Raw genomic sequence first — 26,650 nt, 5'->3', positions numbered from 1 at the left:
AGCGAACCCACACCCACACCCTAACCCTAAGCCATTAACCCAAAACCCCAAGCCCAAAATACAAAAATCTGAACATTAAACACTAAACCATAGATTTGAAACAAAAAATCCTAAACCTCAAAACCTAAAACCTCAAGAACCCATAAACCCTATCCCTAACACGAACCCTAACCCAAATCCCTAAACCCTAAACCCTAAACCAAAAGTCCAAAATACCAAAACCCTAACATTTAACACTAAACCATAGATATTACAACTCAAATCCTTAACCCCAAACCCTAATACCTAAAAAAAACCTAAACACTAACCCTAAACTTAATCCTACCATAAACCCTAAAACCCAAGACCAAAATACAAAAACGAAAACATCAAACACTAAACCATTGACGTTAAACCTCAATAATAAACCCTATACCCAAAAACCAAAAAAAACCCTAACCCTCACCCTAATCCTAAGCAATTAAACCCAAATCCATAAGCCCAAAATACGAAAACCCAAACATCATGTACTAAAATTTATGTTTTAAACCTTAATTGCTAAAACAAGAACCATAAAACCTAAAAAAAATTACACTCTAACCTTAATCCTAACTCTAACCCTAATCGTAAATCTTTAACCCTAAACCCTAAGTCCATATTACGAAAATCCAAACATTAAACACTAAACAATAGATTTTAAACCTCAAATCCTTAACCACAAACCCAAAAACCTAATAAGACTTATTCCTTAACCCTAACCCTAAAATTAACCCTAACCCATTAACCCAAAACCCCATGATCAAAATAGAGTTCGAAAGGTAATTTACAAGGTACAACAAACAAAAATGACGAAGGTGGGGAAACTGCTAATAATGAACTACAATGCCAGGAGCCTTCAAGTCAAAAACTTAAACAATAAGACATGGAAGTGCAGATTGGGAAGAATGCGCAAAATATGTTTGAAGGAGCCAAAAAGGCCACTGAAAAGAGTCAAGGAAAAGAGGGAAGGCAAAAAGAACAGGCTAAGGTGCAAGGTGGAACTAATCCATCAAATCCAACCAATCAAGCTCAAATGGATTACCAAAGCAAGTTCCCCAAGATATCCAATAACTACACAATGTATAAGCCTGTCACTCAAATTGACAAAATTACTAAGCAAGGAAATAATGAAGGTCAACGCTCGTATAAATAATCAGCTGCATAGTAAATATTCTAGCAATATCTCTAAGCTTTATAAAATCTTTGAGTCATCTTTTTTACTTTTGTGCAATCATTTGCTGCAAGATTAAGGTATAACCAAGCTATGAATGAAATGCCTATAGTTTTGAATGATCCTATACATACACATAGGTAATGATTCCCGACTGTGCTTCTTGAGGAGGATGATTACTATGTAAAGTTGGTTGAGGTGTGTAAGTACACACTGGTGGGCAAATTTACTAATACAATGCCTAAAATGGAGTTAGTTAGGAAAAGTTTCATACTCCAAACTCAACTCATAGAGGGGTTTGAAAAACACACACTCTAGGAATGTTTACATTGACCTTGACAATGAGTTTGATTTGTTTGGACAAATCTTAGGATGAACATTGAAGGCCAAGTAATGAGGATACAGACATGGACTCCTGATTTCACCCCTTAAGAAGAGACTTCCATTGTCCCAATTTGGGTTGCTATCCCTGGTTTGCCTTGGCATTGCTATAAGAAAGTGTTGTTAACAACTATTCTTAGTTCAATTGTGAAGGTGTTATTCTTAGACTCACCATCCTCTCAAAGAACTGGAGGTAGCACACTTAGAGTCAAAGTTCAAGTGGATCTTACCAAAACTAGACCTTCCTTTGTTTGGTTGGGTTGCAAAACCTCTAACCCCAATAAAGGAAGGTGGTTAAAAGTTGAACTGCATGTACTGCAAGCACCAGGGGCATATGGAAGAGGAGTGTACAATTAAGAGGAGGGATGAAGAAATCAAGAAAAAGAAGGAACAGGAAACTGAAAGAAAATCCAAGGAATATCAAGAATAGGGGGGTTAGTTCAAGATTGAAGGACATGACACAAGTAACTCTAAGTTCATTGCAAGAACTCAAAATCAACATAATATAAGTCAAAAGGAAGAACTCAAGCAGGCTGCTATTCACAATCAATCAAGGAATCAACAAGAGGAACAATGGCGTACACAAAAAAAGAGGCAACAAAAAAATCAAGATCAAATCACCTCCAAGGTAGTTTGGAGACCTGTCTCACCTCCAAAACAAAGAAGCAGTAGCAGCCACCAACAGCAGCAGGAAACAACAGGTATAACTAAATTTCAGACTCAAAATATTTTTGCTAACCTTGATATGCAGAACAGCAGGAGGTAAATCAAACAGGAGAAGGAAAGTCCAGGCAAGAAGCAGAGCAGGCACACCAACCAAAAAATGGGACTACTAAGGGCTCATCTGTAAGGAACAACCTTAGCATTCATAACGTACAAAACCAACAAGCTACTACAGCCAACAAGTACAAGAGCACATGTATTAACTAAATCCTCCCAAGTCCCGAAACCCCCAATATTATTAATAATGATGCTTGTTATACTGAAGAAGTTTTTGGAGGTATGGATGGGGGGTATCAGGAGATAGCCACAATTTGCAGGATAGGGCTACCAAAGGGGGGAATTTGCCTCATGTTATGCATGAGGGGTTGGATTTTCAACCTATAACATACCATAGAGCCTATAATAGAACTAAGAACAGACAACAACAAGGGGAACAACAACAAATTCAGCAGCAGTGCAGAATAGAGACACCAACAAATAGACTGCCAAGGAAAATAAAGAGAACAACAATCTGAAAAAAGGAATGATAAATATAAAGGGGAAAAAGTGATACACATACTCCTGGCAGCACAACTAAGAGTAAGAATAAGCTTAGCAAAAAAAAAGAGGTGCTGCAAAAAGGAGGCAGAACAGGTAGCAAGACAGGGACAGTGGACAGGAACAGGAAAGAAGGGAAAAATTATGTAACATACTTATCATGGTGAATGCTAACCATGGGGTGGATATTCTTCCCTTACAGGCTCAGTATATGATTCCTCCAAGAGCATATACTCATGATCTGAGACAACAAAAGTGTAAATTTAATACAATGCCTACATGGGATGAATATGTTGTGGATAATTTTGAAGATGAACTTGATGGGGATAATCAATTTCTAGAAGAGCCTGATGATGATGATGAGACTAGTGAGGCCCTTATTAAGGCTTATATTCCTCATAATAATCAGATAGTAGAGAATGAAACCCAACAAGTAACTCAAAGTCAGGGGCTATCTCCAAGGGGTTTTCAACATGACAAATTCCACTTCAAAAAACAAGATGTTAATAGTGTCACTGCTGGAATACCTAATACTAGATTCTTTTACTCTAGATCTTCCCAATGATTAGTACAAACATATGGAATGTTAGAGGGATCAACACTCAAATAGTATTAGAGAGACTCAAGATGCTCAGGAAGCTGCACCATTTATCTATTATCACTATTTTGGAACCTTTCTCTGATAATGTGCACGTTCAAAGCTTTAAGGTTCAATTAAGCATGGAATATGCTACTAGTAATTGTAATGGTAAGATTCGGGTTTTCTGGAGCAGTGACATTGACTGTAATATTCTTGATGAAGATGAACAACAAATCACTTGCAACATGAAACACAATGAATTACAATATCAATTCACTAGTACCTTTGTCTATGCTAAATGCAAATATCACCTCTGAAGAACTCTTTGGGACAAAATAATTTAGCAAGCTACTTTGAATGATAAACCTTGGTGTGTTGTTGGTTATTTCAATGTATAACCTCTGTGGAGGAAAAACACGGAGAGGTGCCTTATAACATAAGGAAAAGTATGGATTTTATTGCTGTCATTGAAGCCTGTGGCTTTTTGGACATTGGTTTTAGTGGTAAAAAATTCACTTTGTCCAACAAGAGAGGTATTAATCACAGAATCTGGAAGAAGCTTGACAGGGCTATGGTAAATGATTCTTGGTTGACAAAGATGCCTCAAACCACTATAACTCACTAGTCATCTATTGGGTTTGATCACTGACCTCTTCTTATGGAAATGGTTTCCACATCTACTGATCACATCAAGTATTTCAGATATCTCAACTGTTGGGTGGAAAATCCTCAATTCATGGAAATAGTAAAAACCTGCTAGGAGAGGGAAGTAGCAGGTACAGGTATGTGGAGATTTCACCAAAAAATGAAAAGGCTGTCAAAAACTCTTAGTGGTTGGTCTAAGAAAGAATTTGGTCATATTTTACAAAAGGTTAGGATGTATGAGGAACAAGTGCACATTGCAGAAAAAAACTACATCACTAACCAAAGTTACTTAAATAAAAGCATCCTCCATGAAAATAATGCAAAGTACATCAAGTTTCTAAAGATGGAACACAAATTGTAAAAAAAACACATCTTCAATGGATTAAGGAGGGTGATACTAACTCTAAATACTTCCATTCTGTGATAAGGGGAAGTAGATGGAACTTATTTATTTATAAAGTTCTCAATGAAAATTGAGACTGGATACAAGGTGATGACAACATTGCTCAGGTAGCTTCTGAGCACTTCAAAGAAATTTTTACTGGTGAAGAAAAGCTTAACAATGAGCATACCTTGGAATGCATTCCAAGGATTATTAATAAAGACCAGAATTAGCTTACCAGTGATCCTAGTATGGATGAACTTAAACAAGTGGTTTTCTCTATGAATCCTAATTATGCAGTAGGTCCTGATGGAATGAATGGGTTCGTCTTTCAAAAATGTTGGCATATTATCATGAATGATCTAATGGGAGTTGTACAGGCCTTTTTCAGTGGACAGATGATTACTAAATACTTCTCCCATTCTTGTATTGTGCTGCTCCCTAAAGGGAATAATCCTAACAAGATGACGGAGTATAGGCTTATAAGTCGGAGTAACATCACTAGCAAGATAATTTCTAAATTAATGTGCAACATACTTAGCCCTATCCTCCCTGCTTTAACTCTCTGCTAACCAATCCGGGTTTTTCAAAAGTAGAAGTATTTCTAAGAACATCTTGCTTGCTCAGTAAATCCTTTACCAAATCAACAAATCCAATATTGGTAGCAATGTCATCATTAAACTAGACATGACAAAAGCTTATGATAGGGTCTTTTGGTCATATATTAAATGCCGGGTGGTGAGGAAAATGGTATTTGTTGAGGTATTATTGATATGGTGTGGAAAATAATGGCTAATAGTTGGTGGTACTCAATCATTGTCAATGGTAAGAGATATGGTTTCTTTCGCTCCTCCAGAGGTCTCAAGCAAGGTAATCCACTTTCTCTGGCCATATTTATTTTAGGTGCTAAGGTACTAAAGATTAACGCCATTAGCATAGCTAATTGTGTTGTTGTCTGGGCATTTAGAAGCCATATGATTGTATCTAGATAAAATAATGTTAACTTAGTTACTATACTGATTATGTTTCTATTAATGTTGGTTAAAACAAATTATAAAATTTTGACTTAGTGATTATTATTTTTCATCTTGTTATTAACTCTGATTAAAACAAGTTAAAGGCTAAGGTTTCTTCTCTGCATAATTCTGAGTATACCGAATAATCTCCAGTTTAAGGACTAGGTAAGCCTGAAACTAGATCTTGTAAGTCCGTAAGAACTAAAGGGTACGCAAAATATCTTTTGGTGTTCCATCCTGCAACATGACTTGCCACAGAATGAGTAATATCCAAAGCCAATTTATTTGTTTACATCACATTTAATTCTTAGATGAATCTGATGATCCTTGCTACAGTTCAATTAATTTCTTTTACCAATATTCATGTTCACATAATCATATTAATCTCTGTTAATATTATCTTCTCTTGATGGTAATCAGTGACTTGTCTCTAGCCTAATGACAATATTTGTATAATTATGAATAATCATATTGTAAATAACGTTAATATTTCTATCTTTAAAGAAAAAAAAAGATTGCAAAATTGGTCTATTCCCAAAGAACCTTTTTAAAAGATTTACCAAATAGGTTATTCTAATTTGTTTAAGAAATACTATTCAAGACTTGTGAGTCAACCTCTGTTATAAATAATTATTTAAATACTATCAAACTGCTAGTTGCTACCAATATTGATAAATATAAGAAGGATTTTGAATTCCTCCATATTGGTTTAATCCAAGTTGCTGTAAAACCTCTCTTCCGTAAATGTCTGAATATTTTTATTTGTTTAATTCTTCGTGATGCTAGACTTCTCAATATTGATGACTCTTTGATAGGTAGCATTGAAAGTAATCTAGCTAATGGACTAGTTTATTTTAATTTTTATCCAAATTTCTTAGTTGACATCGACGACCCTAATCTCATAGATACCTTGACGCTTAACGTTAAAACGAATAATATAAATAGCAAAATTTACACTAGAGAAATAGTTGTAATATCAGGGTATATAGCTAATGAAGACTACAATAGCCCCAAAGGCTCTTAACTCTAGTGCTAAAGGAGTCACCATGCTCATGGAAGCAAACCAAGAGCACGGTACTACCTTTGTTCCTCGTTTGCTTAAATGGGATGAGATTCTTTCCAATAATGAATAGAAATTTTAATCTATTATTGAACTCCTTTCCATTCAACCTTCTAGGTCATCGCTAAAAAGTATTGCCCAGTTTTCAGATGGATCTATTAACCTTATGTTTTTAAGATCCAACTCTTTAAACCATGTCTCTTTAAGTCGAAGAATGTCTTCGATTAGACCGTCTTCTTCAAAAAACCAAGAAGATGATGAAGTTTTTGAAGCTTTAGAACAGAGTAAATTTCAGGGTTTTGATTTTACCAACACTATTCCTAAAGTTTATTATGAATCAACTCAAGGAAGTCCTTCTCCCAGTGACATGAGACCTTCTTTTCATAGGAAAAAGGACTCAGTTGGTGTTATCAAATCTACGGGGAATTTTACTCCAGATAAAAGGAAATTAGTAAGTGGTGGAACAACCCCATGCATGCTCTTAAGAAGGCTTGGTATGTTGACACATATACATAAGATCAGAGAATCTCATTCAAAGGTAAATGATTCAAAGACATGAAGAGATTCAAAACTGAAATTGAATTCTTCAAATGGTTTGAATGTTCTGGCCAAATTGATGAAACAAATTCATCACTTCAAGTTTTGATAAACAAGTGACATACCAAAGATAAAGTTGTCAAAAGTATAACTCCTCCTCTTGAAGATATTCATATTCCTTACACAAATGAAGTCTTGAAAGGTGTTCTTTTCAAAAAGCATTCAGAAAGGGACAACAACCCTATAATTGTTGCAGATATGAACAAAGTATTAAAAGAAAATAATTATACTAACCAAGTTCTTCATTTGCTTTTAAAGAGATAGAAGACTCCAGTTATAATTACAGCTGTACCATTCAGGTTAGTAATAAACTCAGTTCTTCAAAAATGGTTTTAACTTAGAAACCAGTCCCATTTTCAAAATCCATGAATTCTCAGCTGTAGCTTTTTCTAAACCTTCTAATGAATTCAATAACTCTCCCAAGATCCATGAAAGGATTAAATGACAAGCTCTCGAAACTCAAAATAACTCGGGGTGGAAAAATCTGCGCTGTGAAGGATAGGCTCCACTATTCCCAAAACTAGTATCATAGACCCTCTTTTCCCAATGTTCAATTCGAAAAAAACCATATATGCACCCTTAAGGAATGGAAGATGGAACGGGAATTACAAAATGTAATATAGATGGAATGGCGGATGGAGACTAGCTACAAGGTGATGACAACATTGCTCAGGTAGCTTGTGAGCACTTCAAAGAAATCTTTAACTGTGAAGAAAAGCTTATCAATGAGCATACCTTGGAATGCATTCCAAGAATGATTAATCAAGACCAAAATACCCAGCTTACCTGTGTTCCAAGTATGGATGAACTTAAAGAGGTTGTTTTCTCTATAAATCCTAATTCAGCAGCTGGTCTTGATTGTATGAATGGGTACTTCTTTAAAAAATGTTGGCATATTATCAAGAATGATCTAATGGGAATTGCATAGGCCTTTTTCAGTGGACAGATGATTCCAAAATACTTCTCCTATTCTTGTATTCTGCTGCTCCCTAAAGTGAATAATCCTAACAAAATGATTGAGCATAGGCCTATAAGTTTGAGTAACTTCACTAGAAAGATCAGTTCTAAGCTAATGAGCAACAGACTTAGCCCTATCCTCCCTACTTAAATCTCTACTAACCAATATGGGTTTATTAAAGGTAGAAGTATTTCTGAGAACATTGCTTGCTCAGGAAATTATTCACCAAATAAAAAAGCCAATATTGTTAGCAATGTCATCATTAAACAAGACATGGCAAAACCTTATTATAGAGTCTCTTTATATTATTTTTGTCTGGTGCTAAGGAAAATGGGATTTGCTGAGGTATTTATTCATATGATGTGGAAAATACTTGCTAATTATTGGTAATCAATCATTGTCAATGGTAAAAGATATGGTTTCTTTCACTCCTCAAGAGGTCTCAAGCAAGGTGATCCACTTTCTCACACCCGATTTATTTTTGGTGCTGAGGTACTATCAAGATCTCTAACCAGGCTATATAACCATTCGAATTATTATGGTTTCTTCAGGGAAATGAGAGGGACTCAAGTGAATAAATTGAGTTTTGCTGATGACATTATTCTATTCACATTTGTAAGATGCAAGACTCTAGAAATCCTTATGGCAACTTTAAAGGAGTATAAAGATACTTCTGGGAACTCATTAATGGAGACAAATGCCACTTTATGCTACACTCTAATGCTTTAAATAGCACTAGAAATAGAATAAAGAAGCTGACAGGTTTCAAACAAAAGCATGGAACTATTTATTAACTAGGCTGCCCTTTATTTGTTGGTAGGACTAGGAATATCTATTTCTCTGATCTTGTTAACAAGGTTTTTTGCAGGATTACACGTTGGTAGACCAAACAATTAAGCTATGGAGGCAAGGTAATTCTTACAAAACATGTTCTTCAGGCTCTTTTTATCCACCTTCTATCTGCAGTTACACCTCCTGATACAGTACTCACGCAAATCCAAGGGCTTATAGCTGATTTTTTCTGGGGATGGAAAAATGATAGAAATATGTATCCTAGGCTTCATGGAAAAATCTAAGTTACCCTGATGATGAAGGTGGGTGGGAATGAGAAACTTGCAAGATATTTGCAAATCCTTTCAATTCAAACAATGGTGGATCTTAAGAACAAAACAAACACTGTGGGGAGAATTTTTGAGAGCAAAATAGTGTCAAATATCAAATACAATAAGGAAAAAAGGGGATACTAGAGATTCACTGACCTGGAAACAGATGCTTAGGAACAGACGACATGTCGAGCAATACATCCATTGGAAGCTTCAAGCTGTGAACTATTCATTTTGGTGGGATAATTGGCTGGGCAGTGAACCACTAGCTCCGTTTACCACCAATAGCAACAGAATTAATAATTCTACTGTGGATGAATTTTTGGAAGAGGGGAAGTAGAGTTGGAGCAAACTGTTACACCAGGCTCCTCCTAGTCAATTCTCCTACATCCTGGCAACACAAATCTGTCCACAACAGCAGCTACCTGATCAACCAGTGTGGAATGTCAATAACTATGGCAGTTTTAGTTGTTGTTCATCTTGGGAAGGAATCAGAAACAAAAGAGCCAAGAATCAATTTAACTCAATGCTATGGCATAAAAACATTCCCTTTAAATCTTCTTTTCTTTTATGGATAAACCTAAGGGGTAAACTCCATACAAATGAAAGATTGACTAACTTTGGCGTTGAGCCATCACATTGTTTTTGTTGTCTTGATAGAGCAGGTATGGACATCATAGAACATACATTCAATTCAGGGAAATTTGCAGCCAAGGTATGGAACTTTTTTACAGGTAGTGCAGGCCTACAGCCATACCACTCTTCACTACAGCAACTCCTACAATAATGGTGGAGAGCAAAGCCTGGAAATGCAGCCCACAAACTGCTGCCACAAGCTACGCCAATATTCATCTGCTAAATCTGTGGAAGAATAGGTGTGCCTGCAAGTATGGATGTAAAGCAACAAACATCAGCAGAGTTAAATATGCAATCTACAAGGACAACTACAAGATGTTGAACACTGCATTTCCTCAACTTAACTGGCCGTCTATGTGGACAGACTTAATGCTAAAGAGTGAAAAGTGTGTGCATGACATCAAAGTGAGCATGGTGAAGTGGCTTAAACCTGCAGATCAGTGGCTCAAAGTGAACACTGGTGGAAGTGCACTCATGAACCCTGGCAGGCTGGGGAAACCCTTAGAGAAAAACAAGGCAAAGTGGTGATGGCTTTCGCAACACCACTTGGAGAAGGAACAAACAACAAAGCTCAAAAATAGCGGGAGCCATCTTTCATTTAACTTGGGAACTTGAGCTTTGATACAGGAACATAATTTTTGAATTTGATTCTCAACTAGTAGTGCAATGGGTCCTAAAGAAGGCAGTCCCTCAATGGAGTATTATCACTCAACTTGGAAGGCTGCAACATCTTATCAATCAAGTACACAACTTCAAATGCATTCATGTATTCAGAGAAGTAAATTGCGTAGCAGATGCATTGTAAAAACAAAGTCACATCATTGCCACTACTCAGGTATATCTCAACAGCCACCAACTACCGAAAGAAGCAAAAGCCTACAATCAACTTGAATTATTGGAGAAGCCTAACTATAGAAGAAGGAAGACAAAGAGAAATTTTTAGTCTCCTTGAGGTTTTATATCTTTTCAACTGAGCTATAATTAAAATTATAGCTACTTTGAATAGGTTAGTTTAGTTTATAGGCTTTCTTGTAAAGGGAGAGTCACCCTAGTTTATTATGCTTCCTAGATACTGTGTTATTGAGAGGAGTCATCTCCTTAGGTGCTTAGTATTTTGGTTTCATCTTTTGGTTAAGGGTTGGAGTTGATTTCCTTTATATAAGTTGACTCTAAAAAATCTTAGGTTGGAGGTTAGGTTTATGTCCCCCTCCTTCTATTTTGTTTTTGTTAATAATGATAAGGCCTAGGAGGGTTGCTCAGGCCCTACCCCTCCTATGGTAATTGAACTAAAAAAAATAAAGCTCAAAATACCAAAACCCAAACATTAAACACTAAACCATAGATTTTAAACATAAAAATGCAAAACCTCAAAACCTAAAACCTAAAGAAAAACCTAAATCGTAATCCTAACAATATCACTAACATGAATCCTAACCCTAACAATAAACCCTAAATCCTAAACCTTAAATCCAATACCGAAAATACTTCAACCCTAACATTAAACACTAAACCTTATATATTAGAACTCAAATCCTTAACCCCAAACCGTAAAACCAAAAAAACAACCTAAAACCTAACCCTAAACCCAAAGAACAATATACAAAAACCCAAACAATAAACACTAAACCATTGATAATAAACCTCAAATCCTAAATCCTAAAGCCTAAAACCTAACCCTAAACCCTAAACCTTGCGTAAAAAAACCCTAAGTCCATTGTATGAAAACACAAACATTAAAGACTAAACCATAGATTTTAAACCACAAATGCTAAACCCTAAACCATAAAATCAAAAAAAAAACCTATACCCTAACCCTAATCCTAACTTTAAGCCTAACCCTAACACTACACCGTAAGAAAACCCTAAGTCAAACTTAAGAAAACCCAAACATTAAACACTAAACCATTGATTTTAAAAATCAAATCCGAAACCACAAACCTTAAAACCTAAAAAATAACCTTTACCCTAACCCTAACCCTAATCTAACCCCTAACCCTAACCTTAAACCTAACACTAACGCTAAACCATTAACCCGATACCCTAAGCTCAAAATATGAAAACCCAAATATCAAACACTAAACCGTAGATTTTTAAAAAAAATCCTAAACCTTAAAGCCTAAAACCTTAAAACCCCTAAACCCTAACACTAACAATATCCCTTGCATGAACCCTAAACCTATCCCTTACACGAACCCTAAACCTAACCATATCCTTAACTCTAACCCTAAATCGTAAAACCAAAGCCTAAAATACGAAAACACTAACATTAAACACTAAATCATAGATATTACAACTCAAATTTTTAACCCTGAACCGTAAAACCATGAAAACAACCTGAACCCTAACCCTAACCCTAACATTAAACCTAACCCTAACTTGTCATAAACTCTATACCCAAAGTCATAAAACCAAAATCCTAACATTAAACAGTGAACCGTTGCTATTAAACCTCTAATCCTAAATCCTAAACCCAAAAATCTATAAAAACCCAAAACCGTAACCCTAACCCTATCCTTAACCTTAACCCTTACCCTAAACCCTAAAACCAAAAGACCAATGGTACTTCTTACCATCCTTCTCTATACCCCAAAAGAAATCAGCAATAACTTTTTTAATACTGTTGAAAGTAGTCTTTGGAGGAGATATTGCAGCAAGAGTATGAATAGGCATAGATTGTAATATGGCTTATCCAACTAATGAAGGAGGCATTGGTTTGAGGTTGATTGAAGATGTCTGTACTGCCTTCCAATATAAGCAGTGGTGGGCATTTCGAACCAAGAATTCTTTGTGGAGCCAATTCTTGAAAGCCAAATATAATCAAAGAGCCAATCCAGTGGCTAAAAAATATGATACTGGGGATTCTATTGTATGGAGATACCTAACTAGAAATAGACAAAATGTGGAATCTCTTATTAAATGGCATATTAAGTCTGGTACTTGCAGTTTTTGGTGGGATTGTTGGTTAGATAAACCATTAGCTCTGCATTGTGATCATGTATCTAGCCTGAATAACAGTATTATAGATGATTTTCTTATAGATGGTAACTGGAATGAGAGGCTACTTAGAAAGCCCCCCACCCCAAAAAAACCCAAACATTGAATACAAAACCATAGATTTTAAACCTCAAATGCTAACCCCTGAACCATAAAACCTAAAAAAACCTACACCCTAACCCTAAACTTAACCGCAAATCCTAAACCCTATGTCCAAAAAAAATCTAAGTCCAAAATAAGATAACCAAACATAAAACACTAAGCAAAAAATCTTTTAACCCCAAAAGCTAAAACCTAATAAAAACCCTAAACCCTAACCCTAACAATAACCCTAACCTTAATTCTAACCCTAACCCTAAACAATAAAACCAACACTCTATGCCCAAAATACCAAGTCACCTCGTTTTCCAGATTTTTTTGTCTCTTTAAATTTTCTCTCCCCGAATTCTCAAATGAATACTACATTTTCTGAAATGGAATTTGATAGAGAACATGTAATCATTCCCCTAGAATATTCTAATTTGAATCGAGCTGAAAGAGTTATGGAAATGGATTCACCTCATCAAGATCTACAAGATAGTAAAAAATCAGCGAATTCCATCGCTGCAATTTATTAGAATCGAAAGGCGACATTCGAAAGAATCTCGAGTGCATCGCCTGAGTTGTGCAGCCTGATTCGATCGTCTTCCTGTCAAATTCATAATTTTTCAACCATTGGGGTTTTATGTCCTAAAGATAAGGTCCATCTCAATCAAATTTCAAGTGAAATGGACAGTCAAATCGCCGGCAAGGAGATTTTCGGCAAAAATAGAGCTCCAAATGTCAGAAATCTTGGAGATTCGTCGGAGGGGACTGTTTCTAAGGCCAAGAGCATCCATCTAACTGATATTTCCAACAAACATAAGGGTGAAATCAACAACAACAACAATCGAACATCCGCTACTGATCCTAAGTGCAAATCGCATTATGAAATCAAGGAAGTGAAGGGGGAAAACCCCATGCTTCATCGAAGTGCTACACAAAACAACATTATTGAAGTCTCCCATTCAATCGAAACAACATCAAAAGGAGAAAGAACAGAAATTCGACATGGGGAAAACTCGATTGAGTAGCAGGACAATACCAAGAACACGTTGAGGAAGCATACAGCAGTAATATCAAATGAAACAACATCATCTAACTTTTCATTTAGCATTGTAGGAAATTCTTCTTACCAATCTTCCAAGTTGAATGAACGTAATTCACATACCATAAACAAACAAGATGAGAATGGAAAAGAGTATGGGAATTTAAAAATGCTAAGGCAAGAACACTCAAGACAAATACTTGAAAATGCGAAGGCAAGAGCACTCGGGCAAGGAATCGCAGCAGAAAAGGACTGCTGAGGGAGGCAAGCATAGCTCAGATTAGGGTCAAGGAAAGGATGGGAAAAAAACGGATCAGGGTAGGAACACCTATAATAAAGGAGAAAGCATCCCATTAAAGCAAACCAATCGAACAAATGTGGAATATCGCAACAACTTCCCAAAATTATCAAGTAACTACTCCAGGTATGAATCTAATCCTCAATCTGATAGAAGTAATAAGCAGGAGACTAATGTGGTTCAGGCAGCTGCTAGAAACTCTAATAGCCAACTGCACCGTCAAAATACCAACAATCTGAAAAATGGGAAAAATTCAGAACCAGCACCCTATGCAGTTGTGAAATCAGTTGCTGCTAGATTGAGATATAACCAAGCTAAAAAAGAAATCCCAATTTTTTAAAATGATCCAATACATACTACTAGACAAGGGTTTCCTTTTGTACTGTGGATGAAAATGATTATTATATGAAGTTGGCGGAAGTTTGTAAATATACTTTTGTGAGCAAGTTTACGAATACGCGAGTGTGAAGGTCACACACTTTAATTGTAGGCATGTATTCATTGACTTAGACAATGAGTTTGATTACCAAAGTGTTTGGAAAAAACATAGGATGAATATTGAGGGACAAGTGATGAGAATTAAAGCTTGGACCCCAGATTTTACACCGGAGGAGGAAACCCCCATTGTTCCCATATGGGTGGATATTCCTTGACTTCCTTAGCACTGTTACAACAACGTGTTATTAACTACTATTTTAGAATCTATTGGGAAGGTACTTTTCCTTGACTCACCAACCTCCCAAAGGACTTGAGGTAGCACTACTAGAGTTAAAGTTCAAGTGGATCTTACCAAAGCTAGACCTTCTCATGTTTAGAAGGGATTTAAAAGCTCAAACCCCAACAAAGAAAGATGGTTGAAGGTGGAATATGCGGGGATTCCTAATTACTATTCGTACTGTAAGAATCAAGGCCATATGAAAGAGGAATGTACAGTTAAGAGGAGGGAGGATGTGTTCAAAAAAATAAAGGAGTTAGAATCTTGAAAAAAGAATAAGGAGCAGACTGGAAATAAACATGCTCAAGAACAGACAAAAATTACAAATGAGGCAGTTGCAAAGACACAAAATCAGCTGAACAGGGAGGAAAACTAGAATCAGTCAGGGAAAACAACTTACAAGCCATCAACATGGGAAAACCACCTTCAATCAGAATGAACAAGACCAGCAGGTAGAGTTGCAGGAAGAATAGTGGCATGCTCAAAGAAAGAAACAGCATAAAAATCAGGAAATTACTAACTCCAAGTCTGTTTGGAGACTAGTTTCACCACAAACACAAAAAATCAAAGACAACCATCAGGAGGAACAGGAAATAACAAGTATGACTAATATCCCAACTCAAAATATTTTCTCTAACCTTGAAATATAGGAATAACAAAGGACATAAAATACTGTGGACGAGCACACAAGTTGAGAAGTAACACAACAGAATCAGAAAAAAAGGGGGCTAATAACAGCCCAGCTTGCACAAAAAGAAATAACATAAAGAAGAAACAAAAGCAGCAGGCTACTGCAAATTACAATCACAAGAGCACAGGTATTGACCCAATGCTCCCAACTCCCATTCCCCCAACATTACTACTATTCATGATGGTTTTAGTGAAGATGTTGGAGGTATGGATGAGGGGTGTTAGGAGAAAACCACTAACTTGCAGGATATGGTTACCATAGGGTGTGTTTGCCTCATGTTCTTCATGAGGGGTTGGTTGACAATAGGACTGACCTTAGAGCCTCTGTAAGTCCAAAAAACAGGTAGTAACAAAGGGAGAAACAACAGCAGCAAAGTCAGAATAGAGATAACACAAAACAAGATTCAGAAAATAATAAGGAAAAATAATAGTCTAAAGAAGGAGGAAAATAGTGATAAAGGGAAACAAGTGGATACTTCTACTCCAGTAAGAACCCTAAGAGCAAAAAGAAGACAAGTAAAAAGAAAAGGGATGCTGCTAAAAGGAGACAGAATAAGCTACAAACTATTGCCAGTGATTAGGGACAGGAAAAGAGGGAGGAATCATGCAACACGTTTGTTATGATGGATGATAATCAGGGATTGGATATCCTCCCTGATATTCTCAAACTTACTTCTCAAATAAGAAGTAAAGCGGTCGTGCCAAGTAAATAACCCAACTAGTGTGATTGGGATCGTTCCCACAATGAAAATAGTTTAGGCTTAACTTCAACCTATTATTACTATCGTTTGGTCAATAACTTCCTTGGAAAGTAAAAATATAATAAGGGGGTTCTATCTCAAAATAAGTGAAAATAAACAACGAACTTGAAAGAGACACTTAACAGCTTTTAATGTTGGGTTTTAATCAATTAATCAAAGTAACTAGGGTTTACGTGTTCCCCACTGGTTCATATCTTGATAATTCTAACAATAACAATTCTTTCCTAGTATCTTGCCTGCAAAGTGATAAGTTATGTATTTCTAAATCCTTGGTCCGGCATCTAGAAAATCTCACTTTGCACCTTGGTCCGGCTACGTGTGTTGCTATCCTAACCCTTATCCTTACCTCATATTAAGCATCGTATTCGATATTTGACTAAGTTATTACCTCGTACCAATCAATACTAGCCTATTAGATAGTATACAGTAAATCTATGTTAATAATTCTTTTCCTATTATCTACCTCCTTGGTCCGGCAAGTAGCATTAAGGCGAGTTCTAACGTTGGCCATCCGTTAAAAAGACTTCTAAACGAAAGAATTATTAATACATGCAAGACAATATTCTAGAATTGTTCATTTAATTAGGGTTTATCTCATTATTTGCCTATGGTTCCCACAACCCTAGTTATGGAGTTTAGTTACTCATAGCCATAAACACAATATTCAAATATATTAAATAAGACTTCATGTACTTACTTCAATGAGAAAGAATAGAGTCCTAAAGTTTGCTTGATTAATCACCAAAAATCACTTCTATGAATGTCAAAATCTAACACTAATCAACAATCACAAGTTCCAATAATCCAACAATCCAAAAATCTAATACTTTGGAGCCTAACAATACGGAGTGTAACCTCAAAAACGAGGTTTTTCGAACTATTTATAAAAAATAAAAACCTAATTATCCAAGGACTCTATTTGCTGGAAATCAGCCAAAACGCGGCTGGATCGACGGAACACGCGACGGACCGTCGTAGTCACGACGGATCGTCATGGACTCTGTCGTCCCATACTTTGCAATTTCTTCTCCTGCTCTCTTCATTCCCCTCGACGGCAAGTATAACGGACCGTCATAGGCACAACAGTCCGTCGAGAGTCTTCGTTTCAAAACACTTCAACTCTTAGAATCTGGGTACTGGGATCACTTATCTAAACTTCATGACGAACCTGCTGGACGGACCGTCATAGCCAGGACGGACCGTCACAAGCTACGTAACACCACACTTGGTAAGACTTCCCCATCTTCCTTCAGCAGCTTCTCTACGCTGCCACCTACGGACCGTCACAAGCACGACGGACCGTCATCAGCTCCTTAGGTGGTCTCTTCTGCATTTCTTTGCTCAAAATCTCCGCATTCAACTTTTGACAGATTTCCTGCAAAACAAAGAGAAACTCATATAAAAACTAGCACAAAAAGACTTTCGGACACACTAATCTTAAGGAAAAAGTATTAATTATACCGTGAAACCACGATATATCAACACCCTCAACTTAAATTCGTTGTTTGTCCTCAAGCGACGCACTATGATTCACTACATAATCTTTGTACAATAGTATCCATGTTTTATCCTTTGCAATCATTTGGCTATCAATCCCGATTAATCTCATCAAATCTATGCATGCTATCACTGTTAGGCTTGAATTTTGTGGGATTAGAACATGACACAGACTCACCATGCACTAACACCTATCCTCTTCAATTTCTCACCGAGGTGCTAACAACTCCGGTATTGCAACTAGTGTCCTCACTTCAAAACGAAATTCTTATTTTCACACAATGATTTCAGTCTTAGTATAAGGATTGCTTTTCAACACTCGCTCTCAGAACAAAGTCACACACATTCATACCTATTGCCATAATCTTGCCCTTATTTTCACTGCCTTATGTTCGGTATACAACCCTTATGATCACGATAGGACTTTCTTAGCTTGTAACATAGTTTCATAGTAATGTAGAGTTTATTTAAGTATACTTTGGTGACTTTTTGCCCTCCTAGACATATCGGCTAAACCTTCCACTTTCTATCACTTTATCTCGCCCAGTTTCTCCTATTCTTTCACCTTTCTATTTTCCCTTCTTTCTTTATTTGTGTAAGTGAATCTTTTCATTTTTTTTGTTTTTTTTTCTTTACTTTTCTTTCAACGAATTCTTGAGTCACTTTACTTTTGTTCTTTCTCTCTGTTTGTGTTTTCAACCCTACTTTCCATAGCATTCCTCAAAATAGCCACCCTCGACTCATGGCTTTGCCATGAGTCAAGGTACACAATACCCAAAGTTGGGTCAGGGCCATAACAAAGGTTGTTTATGCATTAGCCACCCTAAACTTATGCTTTTAAGCTGAGGTGCACATGTCCAAGGAGGGACCAGGGCCAACATATTGTTCCCAGAAAAGATTAGTTAGGGTGAAAAAGAAAGGACTAATTTTAAGCTCAGATTATTTGGATCAAATAAGGATAACTTTCATTTGGTTTCTTTTATTTAGGCTATAAATGGGCTATCTTGAATAAGGGCCTATGATCCTTTCCTAATTGTCTGTTACAGCTTATTTTTAGCAGGACTAACCAGGCAAGTTCTAGCTCAGTACCAATAGTGGACTAATCAAATTTCCTCACACTCACTTGACATCTCATCACTATACCAGATTATTAGACACCTAGTTCGAATTGAAGACTTAGGGTAATGCAATGGTGTAATTCTATTTAATGCTTAGAGCCACACAATTATCAGTTACTATGCCTAGTCATGCAACATTTTCCAGTTTTATCAGGATATCATTTTAGCCATCATGCTTCAGAGTTAAACTATGTACAAAAGATATAAACATGCCGGTTCAACAGAAAAGTAATCAGTCTTTTGGAGAAAAAGAACACAGGCAAGAAAACCCCAAAAGAGGATAGTGAGTTGGGATACTCAGACTTCACCCTAACACTCACTTTCCATTTACCCCACCCCCAACAAAAAAGCATGCAATTGTCCCCAATGCATAAAAAAATCTAAATATTAGAGTGGTAGGTGAAGCAAACCTGTGGCGCAAAGCGCCGTCGATCAGCAAGCTTGTGGGTGCGATTCCCCGGAACCCACGTCCTCTGCAATCTGGACACCCTCAGTGGTGTCCTCAGCAACAACCGCACCATCAGTAGTGCCTCCTGCTATCTCTACAGTGCAGGAGCTATACGCCCCAGCCACTAACTGTGATGCTCTAATCTGGTGTGCCTCCTCCTCAGCAAGTGAGGCTCTCCTCTCAACCTCCATCTCTCGGCGCTCCTTCTTCATTGCTCACGCCTCATCCTCTACTCGACCCCTACGCCTCTTGGCACTGTATCGAGGGGGAGGTAATGGAATTTCTGAAGTAGTAAACAAGGCCGACAACACAGTGTCCTCAGCAGGCTCGACAGAATGGGGCCTCAGACTTCGGCACCCTCACCTCTAGGATCGTGTCGATGTCTGCACGAAGACTATCGACTGCAGCTTGAAGAGTCGACACATCCACCGGAGGGCTGGTCGGGCTAACACTCTCAATTCAAAGGCGTCCAGGCGCTGGTTGACCTTAACAATCTTCCGCTCTGTAAACTGCTGCATCATCCTCTCTCGAGGCGCTTCAGACTCAGTAATCGACTTCTGCATCCACGGCCGGATATGATGCATAAGAGTGGCCATTTGTGCCTCTAGTGTTTTGACCTTAGCAAGCGGGACCAGTACCGGTAGAGGGGCTGTGCGCGAGGATCTCCGGGCTGTACTACTACCCGGGATAGACTCGACCGGGGTAGTGTCAGTGGACGCCTGTGTGGCTGTGCAGGCCTGGGCTACCGTATCAGCAAGATCATCAGCAAGTGGGGGCAGCTCTGGACGAGGCCCTATGCGTGGATCCAACTCATTGGCCTCATCTCTGATGAGGCCGATGTCAACAGTGCCCTGCGGGGTCTTCAGCTGATCTACATGCCATATAGGCACACTTGCGGACCTGCAAAGGGCAAACATCATGCACGGGAAAGGGTAGGTAGTAGTGACCTTGAATTCCCTCTCGTGCATGACTGCCTGGAGAAGCCATGCGAAATCCAGCTCGAATCCGGCTATCATTGACGCCATCAACACTGCTCGATCCCAAGTAACGATGTTATCAGCAGCTCTGGGGGACAGGCAGTGACGGACAAGCAGCCACATGAATTTTGCTGTGAACGTGAGGTTGGCCTTCTTGATGGCCCACTTCGGCTCAGTCACCCAATCGGCACCCTCTTCATCGACTGATTGGTTCAGGGCCATCCACCTCTTGGTGGTCTCTCTCAGTGCTGGCTCGCGCAAGAACTGGCCATCCTTCACTATCTGCCAGCGGTAGTCAAACTCGGCAGTGGGGGAGTCCAAGTGGCATCAAAACACTCGCCGTATAGAAACCGGCAGATGGCTGGCAGGGAAATGTCAACCTGCACGCCCCAGACTCGGACCTACTCCAGTGGGGCCTGTTTAGCGGGGCAGCCCACCTATCAATCTGTGATCGGAGAGTTTCTACATAGGATGCGTAGAATCTCGGACCATTTCCTCGCTGTAGCGTCCCAACGGACGTGCTGTCCACTCCAAGTGATGCCTGGTGAAGAGGTTGTGGATCTCGGGCATCGTTGGGAGACTCCCAATAAGTACCGGCCGCTCCAAAGTGAGTGTTCCAGTCATCACTCCTTTATCAGTCAGGAACATGGCGTCGGAGTAGACTTGGAACTGGCCGTCGACACACCAACGGTTCGGCTTATTAGGGTGGGGTGGGGACCTAAGCTGGTGTACGGGATGTGGAATCTGAAGTGTCAGCCTCATCAGACGAGGCCGACGCTGCAGCAGTGGCGGGTGCAGGAACCTCAGCAGTGCCAGAGGCTTCCTCGGACCATGATATTCCTAAGGATCCAGTCGCTCCTTCTTCATTTGTGGCCGACCCAGAAGGTGTGCCGGTCAATGTGCGCTCCTCATCAGAGTGGGAGGCAGTGACTACGCCGGACGCCACCTTTTTAGGTGTGGCTCTGGGAGCTCGTGCAGCACGAGAAGGTGTGGAAGTGCTTGGGGGCACATACTCAGGGTCCCGCTCATTATCAGAGCCGATGATCATACGTGCAGACAGGGCGACAGACTTGGATCGCCCGCATGCGTAGGTTCGGTCTTGCTTGGGTGCCATAGTAGATAGTACCTGCAAAGGATCACTGTTAAGACGAGTAGTGGCACACAAGACAAGCGAAACCATACAAAATAAAACAGTGAAAATAGTATGTAATTGCTGTAGAAACAGTAACACACGACAGGACTGGTGACGGCTCGTCGTGACTATGATGGACCGTCGTGAGGTCCGTCGTGTTTTACTTGGACTATGTATATATAGAGAACCCTGAAGGAGACTCTCTGACTAGCATGACAGTGTGTGCAGGACGGACCGTCACACGCACGACGGTCCGTCATAAATTTCCATCATAGGACACTTGAGAAAAAATATGGAGACCCTTAGGAGAGGGGTCTCTGACGGTCATGCAGGACGGATCGTCGGGGGTACGACGGTCCGTCACATGTGTCCGTTGAAGGACACATAGAAAAAAAATGAGAGACCCGTAGAAACAGGGTCTCTAACAACCTGAACGGTTGTGCAGGACGGACCGTTGTGAATACGACGGTCCGCCACATGTGTCTGTTGGGTAACACTTGGGAAAAGAATGAGAGACCCGTAGTAGCAGGGTCTCTGAGAACCAGAACGGTTGTGCAAGACGGACCGTTGTGAAGACGACGGTCAGTGACATATGCAGTGTGCTAGGGTTTTTGCAACGGACCTTATGACGGTCCGTCGTGGGTACGACGGTCCGTCATCAGGGTCTCGTTCTGCATGACATAGACAGAACTAAGGGTACCCTAAGCATCCCCGATGAACCCACATTAACCTTGTAGTGTTTTTGACCTATATGTGTCTAACCCAACTAACTAGGAAACTAGCAATGAAAAAGTACCTATGTCTAAGGTTGTAAACATGGCAATTTCGAACGTTTGTAACCTAGGTTAGGCAGAGTCATCTAAAGTAAACAAAATACAATGAGGAACTAAGCTTAATACTAATTAGTAAACACAAATGCAAGATAAATGAGTATAAATTAGAGACACAGACCTTAGAAAAGGAGAAAAACAAATGCACAAGTACTCGGTGGCAAGGTAGACACCCACAGCAGCAGTTTTCACTAGTAGATTAACACTTTAGGGCTTGGGAGAATTGTGATGGGGGCAATTATCGGAGGGAGGGAATGTGGAATGTTGAAAAGAGAGAGTAATGGGAGAAATAATGAAGTAATGTGGTGAAATATGAAGGGGTGGGGAGTTTAAACGGTCTTATTTTGGAAAAGGGTCTAGCCGGGTGGGGTCAAGTGTACCTCATTAATCACGCGACGGTTCCCCGACGACGGTCCATCAAAGTTGTGACGACCCGTCGTTGGTTCCGTCGTGTGTGACCTAATTTCATAATGACACAAAAACGTACCTGGTACAACGGATGCATACGGCGGTCCGTCGCAGGCGCAACAATTCGTCGATGTGTCCATCAGTGACTGCTGCAGAGTAATTTTCTGCAGAATTTCCTGGTGATTTGCCTACAAATTTAAAACCCATTTGTAGAAAAATGCTACCATTACTAAAAAGACGATAAGTACTGCGTTGCCTCCCAACAAGCACCTGATTTAATGTCGCGGCACGACTGGGGACACTTGATTACTCAGACTTCATCAAGATGGTATGCCTCTATCGCTTCATTCCCCGATGCTTTATGCCCAAAATAGAGTTTTATTCTATCTTTATTCCTCTTAAAATGCACTCCCTCCTTGGCTTTTAACTCAACTTCCCCATGAGGGAATACTTGGGTAGTCAAGTAAGGGCCTGTCCATTTGGACTTGAGCTTGCCCGGAAGACAAGGCACCCTAGAACTGTCTACAAGCACATAATCCCCAACCATGAACTCTTGTTTTGCATTTTTCTGTTCAGTCTCCTTCTTCATCTTTTCTTTGTGAGATATGGCAGATACCGATTGGAGCTCACCACTCTGCCTCATGGTCCTACAAATGCTGAAGGTGGCTTCTTCATTATTCAACCGAAATGTCATCTGTCCCTTCTCCATATCAACTAAGGCTCTACCTGTAGCAAGGAATGGTCTCCCAAGAATAATAGGCACTTAAAATCGACCTCACATTCAAGAATAACAAAATCAGCTGGAAAGATGAATGACTCCACGTTTACTAGCACATCATGGAGTATCCCTATGGGCCTTTTCACTGTCCGATCGGCCGTTAGTAGCCGCATCGCAGTGGGTTTTCGATCCCCCAAACCCAACTTCTTGTAAATTGAGAGGGGCATGAGATTTATGCTTGCCCCCAGATCACATAATGCTTTCGCAAAATGTAATGACCCTACTATACAAGGAATAGTGAACCCCACCCGGATCTTCTTTCTTTTGTACTAGGGATCTTGTAGCAATAGAACTACAATGCTGCAATCTATCATCATCCTCAAAATTGACCGATCTTTTCTTTGTGACCAGATCTTTCATGAATTTGGCATAACCGGGCATTTGTTCTAGAGCTTTTACAAAAGGGACATTGATAGAGAGCTGCTTCAACATTGTTATGAAGCGCCGGTATTTACCATCCTCGGTCTTTTTCATTAATCTCTGAGGGAAGGGTGGTGGTGGCCTAGGCATGGGAATTACCTTGATAGGTACTTCTGAATCTTTTCCATTACTTCCCTCTACTTCACCACTACCCCTTACCACATTATCAATATCCTTTCTCACATTTTCCTCAGTATATGGCATAGGTGGGTCAATGGTTTGCCTACCACCCCGAGTAGTGATTGGCATATAGTGCGCATCATTCTTTGTATTTTGGACAGTGTTGCTAGGAAGAGTGCCTGGTTGCCGTGTGTTCACAGTCGTAGATAATTGGGCCACTTGCAATTCAATCTGTTTAATCGAAATTGCATGTGTATCAACTTTTTGCCCAATACTAGCTAAATCACACCTCAACTCTTTAATGTGTTCATCACTAGTGTCGAACCTCCTCATCATTTTGTGCAACATATCCTCAACTCGCGCCATGCTATCTCCACCATCCCTAGGAGTAACTTCACGATTTTGAGAAGGGACACAGGGCCCATTCCTGTCATTTCTATTAGCATAGTTACTCTTGTTAAAGTTGTTGTTGCGGTTGTAGTATTTATCAAGGACATAATGACCCTCACGGTTGTAGTTACCATAGTTCCGACCTGGATTTCCTTGACCTTGGCGCTAGTTATCCTTATTTGAGCCTTGGGCGCTTTGTCGGAAACCCCCCCTCTGCTCATTCAATGCATAAGTGTCCTCCGCATAATAGCACTCATCATTAGGAGGTGGTGGTTTAGCCAAGTAGTTGACTGCAGTTATCTTTTTGGCACCCTGTGACATGATTTAGTACCAACACAAGCTCAGTTCTCATCTGAGCCATTTCATCACGAATCTCATCTGTGGGTGGGTTGTGAGTGGATTGCACTGCGAAGGTATTTCTCCCTGTATCGGACTTCCTAGTACTCCAAGCTTTGTTATTTTGGGAGATTTTCTTTTGTTTTTCTGCAATCTCAGCATAAGGGCATTCTCCATAAGATCCACCTACTATAGTGTCCAACACCGCTTTATTGTTATCATCATGTCCCCGATAAAAGTATTCCTTCAGTGACTCATCATCTATACGGTGATTTGGAACACTTCTCAAGAATGAGGTGAATCTATCCCAAGAACTACTAACTGACTCTCCTTGTAGTGCCACAAAGTTGTTCACCCTGTCTTTGTGGTTTAATTTCTTGGAGACCGGATAGTAGCATGCTAAGAAGACATCCCTTAGTTGGTTCCAAGTGAAGATGGAGTTGTATGGGAGCTCAGTGAACCACATAGCAGTCTCTCCCGTCAGTGAGAGAGGAAACACTCTGAGACCTATTACATCTAGATCCAAATCAGGCCTCCCCACATAACTTTTACACACTGCCCTTACCTTAGCTATTTGGGCATGTGGATCCTCACAAGGTAGCCCTGAAAACAAACCTCTGGCAGTGAGCATTTGCATCAGGCTACTAGTTACCACAAAAGTGTGGCCTGTGAGTAGAGGTGGCAAGACAAGTGGCCCATCCGAGTCATTTATGTTATCATACCCTCTGTAGTATGCTTGAGGCCGTGGAACGGGATTTTGTCCCCTTTATTTATGTTCACCCGTAGCATCGCGTAACATCTGACCATGAACATCCACTGGATCTGGGATGTTCTGGTTTGGATCCTCATCATTTATTCCCCAGTTTTGATTCATATTGCGCAGTGTACGCTCTAGCTCGTGATCGTAGGGAAACAAGGGTTCTCTCCCTCTCTGTATTTTGCATACAAGGAGGATAGTTCTTAAAGGAAATCAAAAACAATAAAACAAATTAAAATCAAGAATATATCAACTAAACTATAGTAATAAGTTCAAGTTAATCTAAAAGCTACATTCCCCGGCAGTGGCGCCAAAATTTAATACGGTCAAACATACTTCTCAAATAAGAAGTAAAGTGGTCGTGTCAAGTAAATAACCCAACTAGTGAGTTTGGGATCGTTCCCACGAGGAAAATAGCTTAGACTTAACTTCAACCTATTATTACTATCGTTTGGTCAATAACTTCCTTGGAAACTAAAAATATAAAAAGGGGGGGTTCTATCTCTAAATAAGTGAAAATAAACAACAAACTTGAAAGAGACACTTAAAAGCTTTTAATGTTGGGTTTTAATAAATTAATCAAAGTAACTAGGATTTACGTGTTCCCCACAGGTTCATAACTTGATAACTCTAACTATAACAATTCTTTCCTAGTATCTTGCATGCAAAGTGATAAATTATGTATTTCTAAATCCTTGGTCCGGCATCTAGAAAATATCACTCCGCACTATGGTCCGGCTACGTGTGTTGCTATCCGAACCATTATCATTACCTCATATTAAGCATCGTATTCAATATTTGACTAAGTTATTACTTCGTACAAATCAATACTAGCCTATTAGATAGTATACACTAAATCTATGTTAATAATTCTTTTCCTATTATCTACCTCCTTGGTCCCGCAAGTAGCATTAAGGCGAGTTCTAACATTGGCCATCCGTTAAAAAGACTTCTAAACAAAAAAATTATTTATTCATGCAAGACACTATTCTAGAATTGTTCTTTTAATTACGGTTTATCTCATTATTTTCCTATGGTCCCACAACCC

The 26,650-nt window shown here is 39.2% G+C and overlaps 1 protein-coding gene across 5 annotated transcripts in view; it reads right to left on the bottom strand.

Annotated features, from left to right (window-relative positions):
- LOC138337666 (uncharacterized) overlaps positions 1-26,650 on the bottom strand; it is an 85,130-nt gene that overhangs the window by 10,274 nt on the left and 48,206 nt on the right. The gene's annotated exons all lie outside the window — the stretch shown is intronic.

The sequence above is a fragment of the Solanum lycopersicum genome, chromosome 8 (genome assembly GCF_036512215.1).
Source record: "Solanum lycopersicum chromosome 8, SLM_r2.1".
NCBI classification, from domain to species: domain Eukaryota; kingdom Viridiplantae; phylum Streptophyta; class Magnoliopsida; order Solanales; family Solanaceae; genus Solanum; species Solanum lycopersicum.
Note: the sequence above shows the minus strand (reverse complement) of the source record. Positions and strands in the feature narration are given on the sequence as shown.